Here is a 19,626-nt window from a genome sequence, read left to right as displayed (position 1 = left end):
CTCCCAGCACCCCCCCTCCCCATATGTGGGGCGCCTGGAGGGATGAACCATGAACCGCTATATTGTGGCAGTGTTAGTGAGCGTAGCGGATAACCCGTCAAATATTGGTTTCCGCAAAATTCTTTCTGCTCCCTGGAAGTTCGTCCCGTTGTCGCTATGCAGTTCGACCGGTGCTCCTCGACGGCTGACAAATCTACGCACGCTCAAAATAAATGCTTCAGTCGTGAGACTGCAGATAATCTCGACATGTATTGCTCGTACCGTCAAGCAGGTGAACAGAGCTACCCATCGTTTCATCTGGCTTCGGCCTCTTTTTACTAAAATCGGGCCGAAGTAATCCACGCCAACATACGTAAATGGTCTGACAAATGGTGATAAGCGTGCTTCGGGAAGTGGGGTCATCTGTGGTATGATTGGGCGTGGTTTTCGTATTTCACATGTCAAACAGCGGCTGGCGATATTTCGTACAACCCGTCTCAAATGTGGAATACAAAACCGCTGACGTTTCCGTGTTTAAAATTCTGGTGCAGGTCTTCCAGAATCAAATTAGTAATGTGATGTTTTTGAGGAAGTATTATTGGAAATTTAATGCCATAGCTAACTCATTTGGCTGCTCCAATTCGGCCATCCACTCGTAGTACTCCTTGCCTATCGGCCTGTGGATTGAATTGGTAAATGGGACTGTTCCTTTCTACTGTATTTTTTGCAGCTTGTTTTGAACCACAGGAAACAGGACAGGAAACGCCTGTCAGCAAATTTAATTCTTCCGGATACGATTCCCACTGTATCATCCGGAACAATGTCGTTTCTGCCTTTCGCAGCTCCCTCTGATTAAGATGCCCAGTACGACGGTGAGCAATGTCCGTACGAGCATTCGTGATGAATCGATGTACCTATGCCATAGCACGCCTAAGCCTATTCCACTATGGGAATCGATTAGCATCTACGGTTATTCCTGGCACGGGCACTTGTTGATGTATATAGCGTAGCTCTTCTTCACCGAAATCCTCTGGTTGTGCACGTGCCCACTGGTTTTCTGGATAAAGCAGAAATTTAGGGCCATTGATCCAATTGCTGTCTACACTGAAATGCGGCCCGACACCCCATTTTGTTGCTTTATCCACTGGATTTATTTCAGACCGCCATCGCCATTCTTCGCGTTTCGTTGTTTCCAGTATCTTTTCCACACGATGAGCAACGAACGGGCGATATATATGAGGATCTTTGTTAACCCAAGTGTGAGCGGTACTAGAGTCTGTCCAGAAGTACCGTCGTGTGACGGTGACGGTGACGGCTATCCAGCACAAGTTTCATCATGCGCGAACCCAGCACACAGGCCTGGAGTTCCAGTCTGGGGATATTCATATGTTTGAGTGGGGCAACTTTGCCATTGGCTGCAGCTAGCGATACCTCCACTACTCCCTGAGCGTTAACTATTCGAAAGTAGCATACGCAAGAGTAGGCTACTGGACTAGCATCTACGAAGATATGAAGCTGGACATTTTCTAGACTGATATCTGATGACTGATGACTAGAGATGTCAGAGTGACGAAAGTAACAGCGGGGGATACGAATTATATCTATGTCACAAAGTAGTTTAATCCATTCACGCCAGCGCTGAAAAACATTGTCATCTACTTGTTCATCCCACTTTGTTCCAGCCCGCCATACGTCTTTGATAAGAACTCTACCAAATATCAAATACGATGTTAGGCCTAAGGGATCGAAGAGCGTCATCACGCATTGCAGAACTTGTCGTTTGGTAGGCTTCCTGTCTCCTTCAATACGTGCCTGACGTTCTCTCGCATGGTCGTCTCAAAATGGATCATATCCTCGCCACTGTTCCACAGCATATGCCAAGTACCCGTTCGGGTGTCCCAGCATTTTCTAGATTCAGGTCTTTCTCTACTGCTCGTATGTTCTCCCAAATGTGCTAAAACTGCCGGACTATTGGAGCACCAATTGCGGATCTCGAATCCTCCTCTCCTGTGTACCATTGCTAGTCCATTTCAAACACAGTGGCTTGACATATCCGTCGACTTTCAGATCATCAGCCAAACTGCTTTCTATCATTGTAAGTGCTGAGCCTTCATCGATAAAGGCAAACGTGTTCATGCTACCGCTTGCTCCGTAAAGTGTAACTGGAACAATACGAAAGAGAAGTTTAGACATATTAACTCGATGTATGTTATGGGTTTCTGCATGATTTTCCCCCGCAGCGGATTTTGCTGTAGAGGGAGAATGCAACAACGGATGGTGGCGATATTGGCAGCCAGCCACACCGCAACGAGTGCTGGTACGATAGGAGCGACGTCCGTGACCATAGAGGCAAGTACGACAGAGTGCTTGGCTATGAATCTTCTTCCAATGCTCATCAATCGACATCGCCAAAAAATCCCAACAATCCTTCGCTCGATGTCCGTATTTATAACAAACCGAGCGTTCCATTCTCGCAGAATCAACTGGGATTTCAGTTTTTTCTGAGCTTTCTTGACTATCAGTGTTGCGTTCCCCGCAAGCTTAGAAAATTTATTTGCTTCGCACAAAACGACATCGCATTAGCCAAAACACGACCGGACGTGTCCGGCTATGGAAAATTTCCAAATCCAACAGAGCAACGCAAACGGACGTGTTTCGACAAGTTATGGAAAATTCCGACATCCAAAAGGACCAGCGAAGGACGATGAATGGAATATTCCATCACGCACAAGACGGCAACAGCGCGCGCCGTATTTCATTATGTACTTATGTATTAAACACATTCTCACGCACGTACATCCAATTGCGCATGCGCGCCCCACTCCAGACAGGGACGAACAGGAAAAGGATGAACGAAAATCGACATGTATAAAAGGACGACCACCATTCCATTCCATTCAGTTCAGTTTCAGCTTTCATTCAGTGTTACAAATTAAAAAAATAAAGTTTTGTTAAACCTACGAATACGAACAAGTTTTTACACGTTCAGCCGCTAAGTTTTCCGACACTCAGTATCCTCCAAATACAGTCCACCAATTTTGATTCCCGACCGAACAATCAGTGTAAACAAAACTACGATCAGTGAGTCTCTGTCTTTTGTGCTCAATTGATCGTTCCTTTACGGTTACGGATGACACGCTGTAGGCGTCCTCCATAAATTTACTACAGGTTTCTAGATTAACAATTGTACTCTGTAATGTGCCCACTTCATTTTGTAGTCCGCTGGAAGTTTTCCAACTAGATCTTTCAACAACGTTGGATTTGCTAAATGCTCTAATAAGTTTGCTGCGATGATGTGGTCACAGAGTCCTTGGACCATCGTTCCGAACTCAATCAGCGTATCGAGCTTATCGGCCTTCGGAGCCGGCGAGGATCATACTTTTTCAATAAATGATTCAATCAGTAATTCGTGGCGGCCAAACCGCATGCGTAGGGACTTAATCGCCTGAGGCACTGACAATGGCAGGATCAACCGACGTACGGATTCCCAAGCACTACCCTTTAGGCAACGTTGGAGGCGAATCATATTTTCGCCATCGCTGTAGCCACAAGCACTTGTGGTATAATTATAGTTACTTATAAATACGGGTCAATCCGCAGGATCACCTGTGAATGTAGGCAAATCACGTGGGAGCACCTGCCTGGCCGCAAGTTGCTCTAGTGATGGTCCAAACCTTGTCATAGAATCCCCCCAGGGTGGCGTGTATCCCGTTGCAGCTCGGTTATTGCATTCAGTTTGAGTCGAGTGCGCGGGGTTTTGTTGTTGTTGCTCTGGTTGGGGAAAATTGAACTATGGAATTCGATTTGCTGGAAAGGTTAATGAACTGGTATTCCGATGCCCCAGAGGCGCGTGATTTCGCAGCTGCTCGGGGACGTCACACTGGTGAGATACGTTTTGTTTGACGCTAATAACTCGAGCGCTGCTGCTTCTTTTCTCTGCAACGTTTGATTGTTGCTCATGAGTAACGGGTAAACAATTATTACCAAGAGAAAGAGTGCCCTCTGCTTGCTCATTAACGCGTGTGCTATTTCGCGTCTGTATTGAAACTGCTGCTGAGGGTGTTGGTAGCTCAGCTTCCACTGGAGAAATCTCATACTCTACACAATTGAGTTGAAATTTAGATCAGTGCATAGCTCTAGAAAAATTAGTATGGTTTTTGGGAATAGCTCCAGTGGCTGCTGCTAATGGGGGGGATTGATCGTGTTTCTTAAGCTGTTGCAGTTCGAACTGGACCTGATTCAATTGTTTCTGCAGTGCATTGATGGTCTGCTGTGATTCCTCTTCACGACGCCTTAATTTGTCTCGTAGCTTCCCGACAAGCGAAGATTCTGTGAAATCCGGCATTACTGACGGGTTGTTCGGTTTCTGGTAGGTTTGAGCACCTAACGTATTTTCTGTATTAACAGCAGTTCCTCCCGCGGCACCTTCATTTTCCACAGCTAGTATGGGTACCTCTACATGTTTCTCCACCCATTGATTAGTACGTGTGGAGTAGGGCTGTCTAACCGGTAGTACCGAAACCGGTAATACCGATCAATTTTTGGATACCGAAATACCGGTTTTGGCAAAGCGAAAAACCGGTATTTCCGGTATTTTCTAATATCTTAGTTTTTTCAAACTCCTTATTCGAAGAAGAACTAAGTTTGATGGAAGATTGTAAAACTCATAGAAAAACAACTTGGTGTTAATGATGACGAGATTCCGCGACTACTAACAATGAATAAGGTGAAATTGTGGGTCAAATAATTATAGCTCTTGAACCAGTTTAAGTCACAGTAGAGCATCTTTGCCGTAAAAAAGTTTCATTGTAAGAACTAGACGTCGCGTTTCAATTTATTTTTGAACAACTTGATATTTAAAAGCCAGCAAATTATTCTCAAATCTCAAATAACGAATTTAGGAAACGAGATATCAGCGCCCAGCAACGTCACTTATAAGTAAATCACTACTCAACAATGAAGTAATGAAGCTTTAGTTTCAACTGAAGCAAGGCCGCTTCGTTTTAAAACTGGCTTCAATCAGCCTCAATAAAACGGTTTTCACTTCATCATGTCAACCGATTTTAAAGTTTCATTTGTCAAATCAAATGTCTATCAAATATTTAGCAACTTTGAATGCAATTGAATTGAATTTAAGTAACATTTCCAACAATTTAGCGCTATAATTAACCTACTCAACATCGACAAATCGTGCCTGACTGTCAATCGTCGTCATTTGAAATAGTCACTAACTTCAGCTGAAGCTTGCAAACGTTCTATTTATCAAATGAAACAAATCGCTTCATGTTTAAAGCGAACGTAACAGAAAGTCAGCTTCAGTTGTTAGTCACACCTAGTGCATCATAAAAACACATATGACATCATCCTAACACCCCCAAAATTTCGAGTTATTGCAAAAAAACGTTTTTTGGCTAGGTGTACACATACTATCATGAATAACTCAATAATTTTCCAAGCAATTTTAAGTTTTTATACATTTTTGGAAAGCTTAGAGGATAAGCTTCCAGGATATATATAATATACATTCACTATGGTTCAACAAAAGTTAGACAAGATTTTTTCAATTAAATATGAAATTTAACTAAAAAATTAAAAAATTTCTCATTTTAGGGGTCCTTAAAGTGACCTAAAACATGACCCACATTCCTAAACTCAACATCACTTATTTTATATTCAATCTTAAGACTTTGGTCAAAATTTCAGCCAAATCGGTCAACATTTGGAAATTTGAGACCATTTTTAAGAGTTGTTGAATTTGTTGCTTCTCATATACTGCCTACAAAAGCATAACTGTCCCATATGGAAAAATGTGAAGCGTGGGAAAATGAGATTGAAAGTTGCTAACTGATTTATATATTGTGCATCATTATACAAGAATTATTTTACTTTATTCGACAAAAACATCACGTTACACTAGTAATTGAACTATCCACATAAATTTTGTTGTAAAATTAAACACCAATGCAATATTTTTTTCAAAATTTTGAAGATGGGACGGTTATGCTTTTATTTAGAAGCGCAAGTTGCTGAATAAAAGCATGTATGTCCCATATTTTTTTTCAATTTTTGCCAGTACATAGCGAAAGATAGTTTCGGTGCTAAAGTATGCGCTACAGAAACGCTCGTATAATATTCCAAGATCTCAAGGTCGTGATTAAAGAAGGCAAGAAAGCCGTCGCGGTGTTGGACATAAAGTCGTCGATCTTTTTCGAACCAGTGATGCTGGCTTCGTAATCACAAATTATAAATCCTAACCAAGGCTATACCTCGAAGATATTTGAGAAATAATATTCAAAAAGAGCAGCCTTGCTGTTAAAGATAACAGCAAACTTGATGAAGTTCGAGTTTCGAACTTCTAGTATGTGCTGCTGTTGAAAAAACAACACTAGCTATTGTTTTGAAAACTTTTCAATCGAAATAAAACATCAGCATAAAGGATATCGTGGAATCAAAACGAAGAGAAAAGCTGCTCTATTAAATACTCTTTTCCCTGACACCGCCGAAGAAAATTGTGCCAGTGAAAGCTTCGCCGATTAAGAAAAGACCATAGTGCCATAGTGAATGTATATATATCTTAAAAGCTTATCCTCTAAATTGCTTGGAAAATTATTGAGTTATTTATGATAGTATGTGTACACCTAGCCAAAAAACGTTTTTTGCAATAACTTGAAATTGTGGGGGTGTTTCAGGAAGATTTCAAATGTGTTTTTATGATGTACCAGGTATGACTAACAACGTACACTAGGTCATTTGAGAAGTATTTTTTCTGTGTAACACTGTGTAATAGAGAAGAAAAGATATCTGTGAACGATGATGGAGAGTATAACGCTATGCAAGGGTTCTGCTCTGGGGATGCAGGAAAATTCGTGAAGAGACAATACGAAACCGGGGCATTTAATATGCTGGAAGTTGTAATACCGGGACATTTAAAAATAGTTAAAAGCGGGGTTCCCTACTATAAATCTGAAGAAATGAAAGAAAAATTCCTGATACGCTTAGAGCCGTTTGTCAGACTTCGATGAAAGCAGAACTTTTTTCAATCGTTGGAAGCGCTGGCAATAAAATCTAGCAACGGAAATAAATCACTAAGCGTATTATATCTGCCTTAATTCTACTTTGCTAAGGAACAATACTGAAACTAAAGTTTGAAAATAGAGACATTTACTGAAAAACATCGACATTTCTATTGATTCCGAATAATCTGCCAATACCGGTATTTTACCGGTACTACCGGTATTTTACCGGTACTACCGGTATTTTCTACGCCAATATCGAAATACCGGTTTTCACCAAAAGCACCCAATACCGACAGCCCTAGTGTGGAGGAACTAATAATACTGTGGAGGCTATGAACGCTGCGATTTTCGTCCTCCTGCATGCTCAATAGCTGATGTTTTTCCTCCAGGTGCTTTTTCTGCAGTTCGTGTTCCCGAAGCAGGTGTTGTCTCTCTAGTTCTTGTTGTTCAGCCAAGTGGACTAAATATTGCTCTTGTCGCGATTTACGGCTATTAGTTGTGAATTTTACTGACGTCACACTATCGGGTGGTCGTTGACCAGGTAAGCATCTCGAACAAATCCAATCCCGATTTTCTATGGAAGCTGTGACTCCGGCACACGAAAAGTGCCACCATCCGTCGCACTTGTCACAGCAGACGAAGTTATCTTCGCTGCTGGGCCTTTCACAAGCTACGCAGCCTATCTGAGTTCTTTCAGGCGTCTGGACGGTATCGTTACTAGCCTTGAATTTTTTGAAGAATTTTGGCAGTGGACAAGAAAATACTGAGATTTGATAGCTTCCGTTTATTAGTGCGCTTCAAAGCTGGAATTATTAATTGATATCTTTAAGGTGACACGGTACTGAATCCAAAACAATCAAACAAAAAACAAACAAAACAGTCTATCAATGTATTGGTCAACACAACTCACATGGTGTGTGTGAAGGAATTACATATTAAAGCATACACATAAATCAGTACTGTCAAACTGATGGTCATGAGGTGGATATGATCAATTCACATATTGATACAAATCAAGATTTTCTTACCAAACTTAAACTAAGAGTGACATAATAGCAGGTTAACGCAACCTCAAGAAACCCTATTTATATTTGTAAAAAAAAACAAGTGGCTTACACTTGAGAGAGAGAGAGAGAAGCCGGCTCGATGACAGATTGATTGATTGTTTTCGTTTCCTTCTTCCTCTTATATGTTGTGCAGACAATTCAAATGGTACCATTTAAATCAGTTTAGCATGCTCAGATTTGCGAGGGGTTTGAAATTTCATCGCAAATAAATACTTCCCCTGTTTTATTCAATCAAGCTAGCCGATTCGCAGTGACAGTTCGATGCACAAAAACCATCCCAGCTGGCTCCTCTCTCTTAGGATTACACCACTCTTTTTAACAGTACAGCTCTTTTTAACTCTAAAGATACTTTTTTCTTTCTGTTGGCAGAAGCATTTTTCATTTTGCGACAAGTGCAATACTTATTTTTACGATTATCGTTCTTATTATGGTTACCTCTTCTCAGCTCATTCGGTACAATCAGGGTAGCCAAAAACCCGATCGTATCGATAATTGGCATAATGGATATATTTAAAAGCTTCAGTTAAGCGTCAAAATCATTGCAATTACAACTGTTAACAAATAATATCAATTAAATCAAACATACTTTATTTTAATAGCCACTGAGGAAATAAAAAAAACTTCTGTTCAATGCATGCAACAAAAAGGTTGTTATGCTGTTTCTCATGTTTGTACTTACAGCACTGTAAATAGGCCGACATTGACATAGAAACGATCAACAGTGAAAAAAACAGTACCCAAAGTTTCGAGTGGTATTTGGACAACATCATTCAAACGTATAATTTAAGATAAATATTAATTTTTTTGCGTCTAAAGTGTCGTGAAGTGAAACGCTATTGTGTCGCACAAGTCGTGAAGCATTTTTCGGATTAGCTGCAGTGTTCAGTGATTCAGAATTATTCTATGAAAATCGCTAGTGCAATCGAGCTTGTGTTCGTCGATTCGACATAATAAAGTTATAATTGTCGAAAAACCTGATGATAGGAAGCCTGAAAATAGGATATTTTACAACAATGTGACCTTGCACGCTGCGTGAAACTAATATCCAAAGGTTAGTTATGTTATTCAGATAGTTCTTTTGGGCCAAACATTTTCCGGCTGCATCGGTGGATGAGGGGCGGAAATCCAAGGGGTGAGGATATAAGTGCCATCGATTCGGCCATGTTGGGATTCAGTACCGTTTCACCTTAAGAGATTGCATAAATTGGGATTGTGTAACACTCACAATTCATTGTTTCCTGCACTACTTGGGGTATCCACGTACCAACGAAATTAAACTCAAAAAAATCGGCACGTCGCATCCACGTGAAAAATCATGTAAACTTCTGTACAGCAACTTACGTGAGCTTCATGTACTAGTTGATGATGGGAAAATTGATACAACTTGCCGGGAGCGCACGTAAATTGGTTAATATGAGTGCGAGTTACCAACAATTCACGTGAATGTTACATGAAAAGTGTGATGGATGAGAATTACCTATGTTTTCACGTAAACTTGACGTGCTGATTTTTTTGAGCGTAGGCTTGGCAAATTAATTTTCCTAAAAGGCGGATTATGAATTTAGAAATTATCGAAAAGGAGCAATGGACGCTTACTTAGTTGAGAACAATGGATGATAGGCTAACCTAAGCTCCGCACTATCTGCTAAACTATATCCACCTGTTATTGTATAGAACTGTTATTATATAGAAATTAGCATTAATTCTTTCGTAGAACTTACTACCTACTGTAAATTTTACACTCAAATCGTAAAGAAAATATTTCAATGTTTCATGGCAAATTGGCTTATCATACTAAACTTATTCAGGCGGTTAATTCTCGTAGTCGTAATGACGCAGCAACCTCGATGATGATAATCTATGACGATGACAATGCCGATGATGATGACAGTATCGACACCTTCATGGTGCAGTGTCAACTGCGTTGTCCGAGTTGCCAATTATATTTTGCGGCGGCAACAGATCCTATGACGTAATTGCGCTACTGCAGGACAGTTGCAAATTACGTGATATGGTGTACCATAGTTGGATTCACATAAATTACAATGAAACGATTCAGCTCGCTGAACCGTAGCCATATGATAATTTAGTCTGCAGTGATCTGACAAGAACACTGCAATTTACCTTTGAGTGTTGCAAAAGAAATTTCGCAACCTTCTCACAAGGCTTAACAATGAAACTTTTCGTTTGACGACAAGTTTCAAGATTTTCCCAATAACGTTCATGTTCAGATGAAAACCAAGATCGAATCTTTTGTTTTATCCAACGTGCCGCAATTGGTAAAGCAGGTTCCGGTCCGAAAACCAACTTTTCTGCTCCAGATCTTGCTAGTTCATCAGCCCATTCACTTCCGGTTATACCAGATTGGCCAGGAACCCAAACCAGATGAACGGCATTTAGAATGCTTAGTTCTTCTAATTGGGTGTGGCAGGCGATGACTGTTTTAGATTTAGCATTAGCCGCACAAAGGGCTTTTCTAGCAGCTTGATTGTCAGGAGAGAAGTAGATAATCTTGCCTAGCAGTTCTTTCTGAAGTGCAAACTGAGCTCCGCACATAATTGCAAAGATTTCAGATTGAAAAACGGTGCAGTAACTACCCAACGAATAGGATTCCTCCAATTTCACCTCACGGCAGTAAACACCAGCACCCGCGCGACCTTCGTACAAGGAACCATCGGTATAACAGACCACATAGTCGGAAATTTTCCTTTCCATGTAGCCTGACATCCACTCCTCTCTAGGGAGAAAGTCACTTGAGAAAGTCCTATACGGAAAAGTACGCATGAGCATTACATCACTAGGAGCAAGGGCAAACTTGTCCTCAGCAACAATTTGCGACCACAATCGAGTATGACCAGTGGAACCGTCCACAGACTGCCAAAGGCCAATCGTGTGTAGTCGATAAGCACATATTAGAGCCCCTTGCTTCAGGTGGAAGCGTAGAGGTTTAATATTGAAAATAGCTTCTAGGGCGGCAGTAGGAGTTGTAGTAAATGCACCAGACATTGCCATTAAACACATCCTTAGAAGATGGTTTAGCTTTGTCTGGACAGTCTCAACTTCCCCTCTCTGCCACCATATAAGACAACCATACGCCAGTATTGGACTGACAACGACCGTGTATAACCAGTGTATGTATTTGGGTTTAAGCCCCCAAGAGTTGCCAATTGCTCGTCTACATTGCCTAAAGGCCATGCACGCTTTTTTAATTCGGAAATCAATATTTGTGGACCAGTCAAGCTTGGAGTTGAGAATCAACCCCATGTACTACACTTCGTTCACAACATCAACATCCGAATCGTAAAAGCGCAGAGCGCGAGCTCCATTGGTATTTCTACGTCTTGAAAATAAGACGATAGATGTTTTGCTCGGATTTACCGAAGGAGCAGTTTCTCGGCACCACGTTTCCACGACGCGTAGTGTCTGCTGCATTAAGTCAAATAATATGATTATGCACTTTCCAACTACTAGGATGTGATAGTCATCCTCAAAACCATATGACGGTTAGCCTAGACCATTGAGTTTCCTCAGTAGGCCGTCTGCCACAAGGTTCCATAAAAAAAGGCGAGAGAACGCCACCTTGTGGACATCCACAAACACTTTGCTTCCAAATGCTTGCTTGCCGTAAGGACGAAAAAAGCAATCGGTTACTAAGCATTTGTTCTATCCACTTTATGATTATTGAAGGCACATTATGATAACGAGCGGCCTCCAAAATGGAAGCGAAAGATACGTTATCAAACGCACCTTCAATATCCAAAAAAGTTCCTAAGCAAGATTCCACCACCACATCATGTAATAAAGTGGTTGTAGACTTGCCACTTTGATAAGCATGTTGTGCTGAATGAAGAGGGACTTCTACTAAGCTTGTTTCGCGAATGTGGTGATCAACCATCCGCTCAAGTGATTTAAGCAAGAAAGACGTTAGACTGATTGGTCTAAAACTTTTTGCTTGCTCGTATGTCGCGCGTCCACCTTTAGGAATAAACTTAATGGTTATTTCCCGCCAGTGAGTTGGAATGTACCCAATAACAATACTACACATAAACATCTTTCTCAGAATGTGTTTCAAGTACTTGAATCCTTTCTGCAGTAGAATAGGGTATATTCCATCTGTTCCAGGAGATTTGTATGGAGAGAAGCTGTTCACGGCCCACTCAATCGCTTCAGTTGTGACAAGTCTCCGAGTAAAAGCCCATGAGTCTACGCCACCTAAAACGATTTCTGCATCGTTTCGAACATCAGGTTCCACACAGCCTGGAAAGTGACTATAAAAGAGACATTCGAGGATTTCATTATCATTCGAACAGTATTCACCGTTCGAACTTCGAATGTTATTAACCTGATAATCTTTCGATTTTGACAGTATTTTATTAAGTCGACTTGCCTCGCCGAAACTGGAAACGTTGCTGCAGATCTGTGCCAGCTCGTGCGTGCTGAAGATCGTAGAGCCTTTGCATAGGCTTTCCGGGCCTGCTTGAAAGACTCCACGCCATCCCTACGACGTCTGTTCCAGGCTTTCCTGCATCGTTTCTTTAGTTCCGCGAGATGAGAGTTCCACCATGGTGTTTCTCTAGTTGTTTTAATAGTTTTTAGCGCTACTTCAAAAGCTTCCGCAATAAAAGATATTGTGACATCTACAGCCACATCCAAGTCGATCGATGACTTAATCGTCGGTTCGAATTCTTGAAATTTCGTCGCCAGTTCCTGCTCAATGAGTTCCCAGTCGGAAAATCTCGGATTGCGAAATATTGCAGCGTTCAAGGAGACACCCAAATGATCAAAATATATAAAGCAATGATCAGATATTGGTGTCTCATTTGAAACATGCCATTGTGCCAACTCATGACTGATCCTGTTAGAGCAGAGTGTTATATCTTACACTTTCTCTCTACGAGCTCGTAAGAAAGTTGGACAATTGCCAATGTTGAGTATTCCAAGGTTGGTACTACTCAAATATTCCATCAAATCAGAGCCTCTCAGATTGATATCCGAGCTGCCCCAAATGATGTGATGGGCATTGGCATCACTGCCTACAATGAGCGGAAGCCCGTTAGATCGGCAGTATCTCACCACATTTCTGAAATCGTCGCTGGGAGACGGTTCATCGTGTGGTTAGTATTTATTTATTTATTTATTTATATTCTGTTAAATTCATCTGACAGTGTCTACATGAATACTAATTGCTAATTAAAAATTTCTGTTACGTAGTCTTTGTACAAACTTATGCGATGGTTGTCCGAAATCGAATAGCTCTTCCACTGTCGAAAATGTTCTAATGCAAGCAGTTATAGGCTCGTTACAACCGAAAGCAGTGCGATGAAATGGTGCTTGCAGTAATCCGGTCGATCTTAGATTACGCTGTGAAGCGCGAAAATCCATGAGTAACAAAAGCTGGGGAGAGTCGATTTCACCATTTATGACTTTAGCCACAAACACTGCCTGCTGGATTCTACGTCGGTGTTCAAGTGAATCTAGGTCAAGAAGACGGCAACGATCCAAGTATGGCGGGAGCTCCTCTGGATTACGCCACAGTAGATGTCGCAAGGCCATCCGGATAAATTTTCTCTGCACTCTCTCGACACGTAAGTTCCACTATACTTGCTGAGGATTCCAAACTAAGCAACAGTTCTCAAGCAGCGGTCGAACTAGAGCGCAGTATAGCGACTTGAGGCCGTGGGGATCCTTGAAGTCCCGACCAATTTTTGCAATAAATCCAAGCTGACGCATTGCTTTCGAGATAATTGATTCGCGGTGTAAGTTAAATGTGAGCTTAGTGTCCAGCAAAATTCCAAGGTCAGTAACATGGTCGACTCTGCGCAATTCAGTTCCATCTATTCGATAATTGAAAAGAATCGGAGTTTTTAAGCGGTAAAAACTCATCACCTCGCATTTCGCAACACTTATTGTAAGCCAGTTTTGTTTACACCATTTAACAAATACGTCGAGCAAAGCTTGAAGGCGGCGACAATCCTCCATTTTTTCAACAGCCACAAACAATTTCAAGTCATCTGCATATACAAGTCTGCAACCAGCACCCAATAGGAACGTAACATCGTTGAAAAACAGCGAGAAAAGCAGCGGGCCCATATTGCTACCTTGCGGAACTCCAGACATGTTCGTAAACTGCGAAGAAATACAGGATCCAAGCTTCACACGCAGCACTCTTCCACGCAAGTATGAGCTTAGCCAACAAATCATCTGTTGAGAAGTTTACGCAACGATATGGTATGGTCAATTCTATCAAAAGCAGCTTTCAAGTTCGTGTAGATTACATCAATTTGCTTCTTGTTCTCCATTTCCGAAATACAAAACGAAGTAAATTCCATCAGATTCGTGCAAACGGAACGACCAGGCATAAAACCATGCTGCGCTGTGGATATATAGTTCTTAGTACGGGACAAAATCACTCCACTCACGATTATCTCGAACAGTTTTGACGCAGCAGAAAGGCTCGTAATTCCGCGATAGTTTCTTACGTTATGACGATCGTATACAGAATAGTAGACATAGCGCCTATGGACATCATCCGCGACGAGTTCTACTGTGACTGCACAAATATCTCGAGTAGTCAGAGATAAGGCATGCACTTATTGACCTATGCAACAATATGCATGCCCTGGGCATCAAACGAGGATTTGTCATACCAGTTTTGATGAAAACAGCAAAGTTCTGGTTTCCAATATCCGTCGAATGAAAGTACCCCTTGCGAAAATATGTCTCCTGAACCAATGCGATGGTGACAGAGCCATTAAAAAAATTTTCGCATAAATACAAATTTGCTGCCCGTTTGTGTTGAAGATTTATTTGTGCGACTCTAACTATTTGACTAGCGGAGTATATACACAAACAATCTCCAACACAGATCAGACAGCAAATTGTAAGCGAAGCCAATTATGTTGGCCAGAACGCACTTGGCGTAAAACCCATAAGGGAAATTGGGCAGGACTCCTATGTTATTCCCACAAAAAGCAAGGGACAACAAAGATCGACTGTACCAGAGCCCCGCATGGTACAGTAGGGGCAAGATGCCCAAAGCACTCCGTTCGCGACTGGCATGTTTTCACTCCTCCAGCCATTCAGTCATCGGCACGGAGTTAGACCTTGACTTAGGGGCTCCTGATTTGCCGACTCTCACGGCAGGATCAGGTCCCGTGGCTCAATTTTTGCCCAAACGTACAATTCGGCACCAACCGCCAAAGGGCATAACTGCAGATTGTGTAAAACAGACCGATTGAAAGTCTCTCTCTCTCTCTGTACTAAGCCAGCTGAGAAAATAATTCTCTCCCGGAGTGCCCACACCCCGCAGCCATGCCCTCCGAAAAACCGGCGCCGAACTGCATGATTAGATAGCTGGAAACCACACAGCGAGTGATCCACCTTCTCTGTCTCCGTACGACAATCAAGGTTGTGTACCACCAAGTGCTCAACTTTGGTTGCCGTATCCCACCTCGGCACCTCGTAGAGGTAAAGATAGGAGTTAGGAAACAGAGGTGATATATTTGCACATGTTCACTCATTTGCCAGCCTATTAACGTTCTATTCTGCTATATATGCCAAACCCAAAACATGAGTCAAAACGCGGGTTTAATTATTTGCAAATAGCAAAAAATATGAGCGGTAAATGGCATCCATGTGAGCGGTGAATAGATCCTCATATTTCAAATGAGCGGTAAAAGGGGTCATGAGGTTCCATTACTCTTTTCAAAAATAGTCACTATTATTAAATATTTAGAAACCAAATAAATTTTTCTTGTAAACACAATTGTTTTCTCTATCTTATGACGAAAATTGGGTTTCGATAGACCTCAATTTAGCTTTGCTATGGACAAACTAACTTAGAATCGTTTTTAAATGAGAGGTAAATGGCGATCATACGGTACATTGTGTTTCAAAATCAATTTTTCACACGCGAAACTTACAAACATATTAAACTAATTTTTGTCAAGTTTGTTTGGGTGGATTTTTTCTTCTATTAGTCGAACTACACTATACCCTACTAGCACGGTTGTAACAAAGTTATTGTGGTAACCGAAATATGACTAATTTTAGTCGTAATTCGGTTGCTTCAACTAAATGGACCTGAAGTGTGCTAGTTGGGTAAAGAAACAGTACAATTTATTATAAACTACTAGGTTAGTCTAACTTTGAAAATTCAAATTTGAAAACTGACGAGCAATAACTTAGGCTGTGAACCATTTCGCGAATTTTTTAACTTTTTGGTTAAAATTTGACAGTTCGATGGTTTTTCGAAAAAAAAACCCTGCTCAGGAGCATGGTTAGTTTTGACAGTTCGATGGTTCGCTTCTGAGAGTCAATGAGTATGCCACCGGTGAAGAAAGAGCTTCGATGTGTTTCACTGATTTTTCCTTGAATTTTTTTCATCAATGTATGAATGTTTAACATGTAATAAATTTGTTTATTCAACCCGAAATGAAATGAAAATAAATTTTATCTTTCAAATAGGAGTAAATGAACACCTATTCCAACCTGGACCGAATAAATAAATTCGCTATTATAGAAACATATCTTCATCCTCACCTTATATATGCTCTCATTGAGTAAAATAACTATCAATCTGTCAAATATGAAATGGTTCGCATTCTGAACTGATTTTAACCACTCGAGGAAAAATAACCATCGAACTGTCAAATTTTAACTAAAAAGTTAAAAATTTCGCGAAATGGTTCACAAACTCAGTCATTCCTGTACACAACACAGTACGGTTATGACTTTCAGGGAGCGTCAAAATGGAGAGTAATATTTCAGCCTGATTTCGAGAGTGTGCGTCATTGTGTGAGAGACCGCAACATGAAGTAATTTGCGGTTTCGTCACTAACGAGAATGACATTAGCTGCGGATCGTTTTTGTAGGAGTGAGAGGGAAGCGAAGAGCGGAGGAGAGGATCCGGGAGTTTGATATTTGATGTTTTTGATATTATTCCTACTGCAAACAGCCTCAGCGAGGTCCACAGCTAATGTCAAAAAATCTTTATATGTGTGCGTGGTGGAATACTTCATACCAGAATAAGCTATATGCTCAAGTTGTTAGTGTCTGTTCTGTAGTTGATTGCAGCTCTGTCACAAGTAATATGGCACATTTCAAGCACTTGTAACGCTTGAATTCTGTCGTCGGAGCTTAATATTTTTGTGCTGGCTAAATCAAACTTGTGTTGTTTCTCGATCGCATGTTTCATCACGATGGTCTTTTTGAATTCCTCGTCTCCGTCCGTGCGCTCAGTGTCTGAGGTTTTATACTCTTCATAGCGTTTTATGAGAGAGCGGTGGCCGGCGATCCGATTTTTCAGCTGCTGTGTAGTCATACCAATATAAGCACTATCACAATTAGCGCATGGAATACGGTAAATTACGTTTCTTATTGCAAGCTGCGGTGAGGAATCTTTGAGTTTCGTAAATAGTAATCTATTGGTTTTCACGTATTTGAAACTCAGAGTGACATTTTTGAAGTTTTGTTTAATACTTCTTGCCAATGCAGGGGTGAGGGCATCAACCGAGTTCACTTCTTCACAATTTTGTCTGCTTTGGTTGATAAACCTATTGATCAGCCAGTTGATCAGTAAGCTCGGATGGTTATTAGAAAGCAATTGCTTACGTACGATTGTGCCTACGATAAGGTTCAGTTTCCTTGTCGTGGTGTAGCGCCTTTTAACTAATCAGTAAATGAACAGCGGTCACGTTTACTTCTGAATGTGGGTGTATGTCAAAATACTTTTGTGATTTCAAGTGGGACTCGGGGTAAAAATTTACCAAATGTGATTGTTGCGTTGTTCAGAAAGTGCTTTTATTTCGTTTAAGAATAAGGCCAGTACGAGGATCTCTGATAATTAATAGATGAATATTACTGGGGTTCATCTCCCCCTACGATAAAACTGAACCTTGACGTGGTGTAGGGCTTTTTAACTAATCAGTAAATGAACAGCGGTCACGTTTAATTCTGAATGTGGTTATATGAAGTATTCCACCACGCACACATATAAAGATTTTTTAACATTAGCTGGGCCCTCGCTGAGGCTGTTTGCAGTAGGAATAATATCAACAACATCAAATTTCAAACTCCCGGATCCTCTCCTCCACTCTTTGCTCCCCTCTCACACCTACATAAACGAGCCTCAGCTAATGTCATTCTCGTTAGTGACGAAACCGCAAATTACTTCATGTCAAAAAATCAGAGGGGTTGTGCACAAGAGACGACCGCATAGGTGACGTAGGACCACGTAAGTCTCTTTGTAGCGATAGTAGGATGTATCCATGTATGTAATAAAACGATTCTTCATGTATACAAGCTACATACGTAAACGTAACGTTTATCAAAGTAGAAACATTGTATACATTCAATCCTCAACCGATTTTGGAGTTATATCCATGAATTGATTGAATATATTTTATTAAAACGAAACCAAGTCAGTAACTAAACCAGTAAATAAAAACCCGATTTAATCCACCTAGTGGTGAAAGGAACCTTTGTTATACCATCTTATATGTCATTTGTTATGGGCATTTCCAGCTCAAATATTATTTTTGCTTTGTATTTGAATTTGTAATTTACATAAAACTGACAGAGTCAAGTTATATACGTATCACTTTGAACTAAATTCTTATATAAACTGTTTCTTAGGCCCAGCCGTTCTCAAGTTATTCAGATGTGAAATCTAAAAATTATCTATTACACATGCAAAGTATCCGATAACCGTGTAATCGGATTTGAACCAAATTTTGTCAGATTGTTCATTTTAGGAAAGAAAGCAAAAATCTTGAATTTGGTGCCGATTGATACGATTAGTGGTAGTACCCCCTTTTTAACCGTTATGTGTGCGACAAAAAAAAACACCTTTAGCAGGGCGACAAGGGTACCCGGGTACCCAAAATTGATATTGTTATAACATCAATAATTTTAAACCGATTTTGATGAAATAGGTGTCATTTGATTCGTTAATTTATCTAATTCTTTGGCTATTTGGCCATTAAAAGACATACGGGGCCCGAAAATCCGGAATTTCGACAGACTGTCCGCTGTGAGGTAGAGAACTGATTGTATTGCAGGAAAATCAGTCATGCGGATATAAAAACTCTAAAAATTCATACAATGAACTATTTCATATAATGAGATGAATCAGGTTGGTCATTTCGGAGTAGGTTCCTGTGGGGTCATGGGTGGCCAGTCTAGGATTGGAGGTAAAACCTAGCAATATGGGTATCAAAGTTCTTGGAATTAGTTCGGTAGGTGATATTTTTTACATTTCGTTGTATTTTGATTGGTTATTTCGAAAATGGTTTCTACGGGGTCACAGATGATACCGCAGGATTCAAGATAATGCTTAGCATTATCAGAACAGTTTAAAACGTAGAACCATCCGTTATACATTTGGAACCAGTTCCGAAATTATTAATCAGTACTAAACTGGCCATATCAGTTCAAAACATCTAAAAGATCCGCCAAACCAATTCTAATATTGGATTAGGCACCCAACTGGCCATCTGTAACCCTACAGGAACCCAATTCTGGAATTGCCAATGTGATCTAAAGTCACCAATTTATATAATAAG

The 19,626-nt window shown here is 40.7% G+C and overlaps 1 protein-coding gene across 3 annotated transcripts in view; it reads left to right on the top strand.

Moving 5' to 3' along the window:
- The window catches only part of LOC128745182 (integrator complex subunit 7), a 528,653-nt gene that overhangs the window by 101,057 nt on the left and 407,970 nt on the right, over positions 1-19,626 (top strand). The gene's annotated exons all lie outside the window — the stretch shown is intronic.

The sequence above is a fragment of the Sabethes cyaneus genome, chromosome 1 (genome assembly GCF_943734655.1).
Source record: "Sabethes cyaneus chromosome 1, idSabCyanKW18_F2, whole genome shotgun sequence".
NCBI classification, from domain to species: domain Eukaryota; kingdom Metazoa; phylum Arthropoda; class Insecta; order Diptera; family Culicidae; genus Sabethes; species Sabethes cyaneus.
This window is presented reverse-complemented; position numbering and strand designations above follow the sequence as displayed.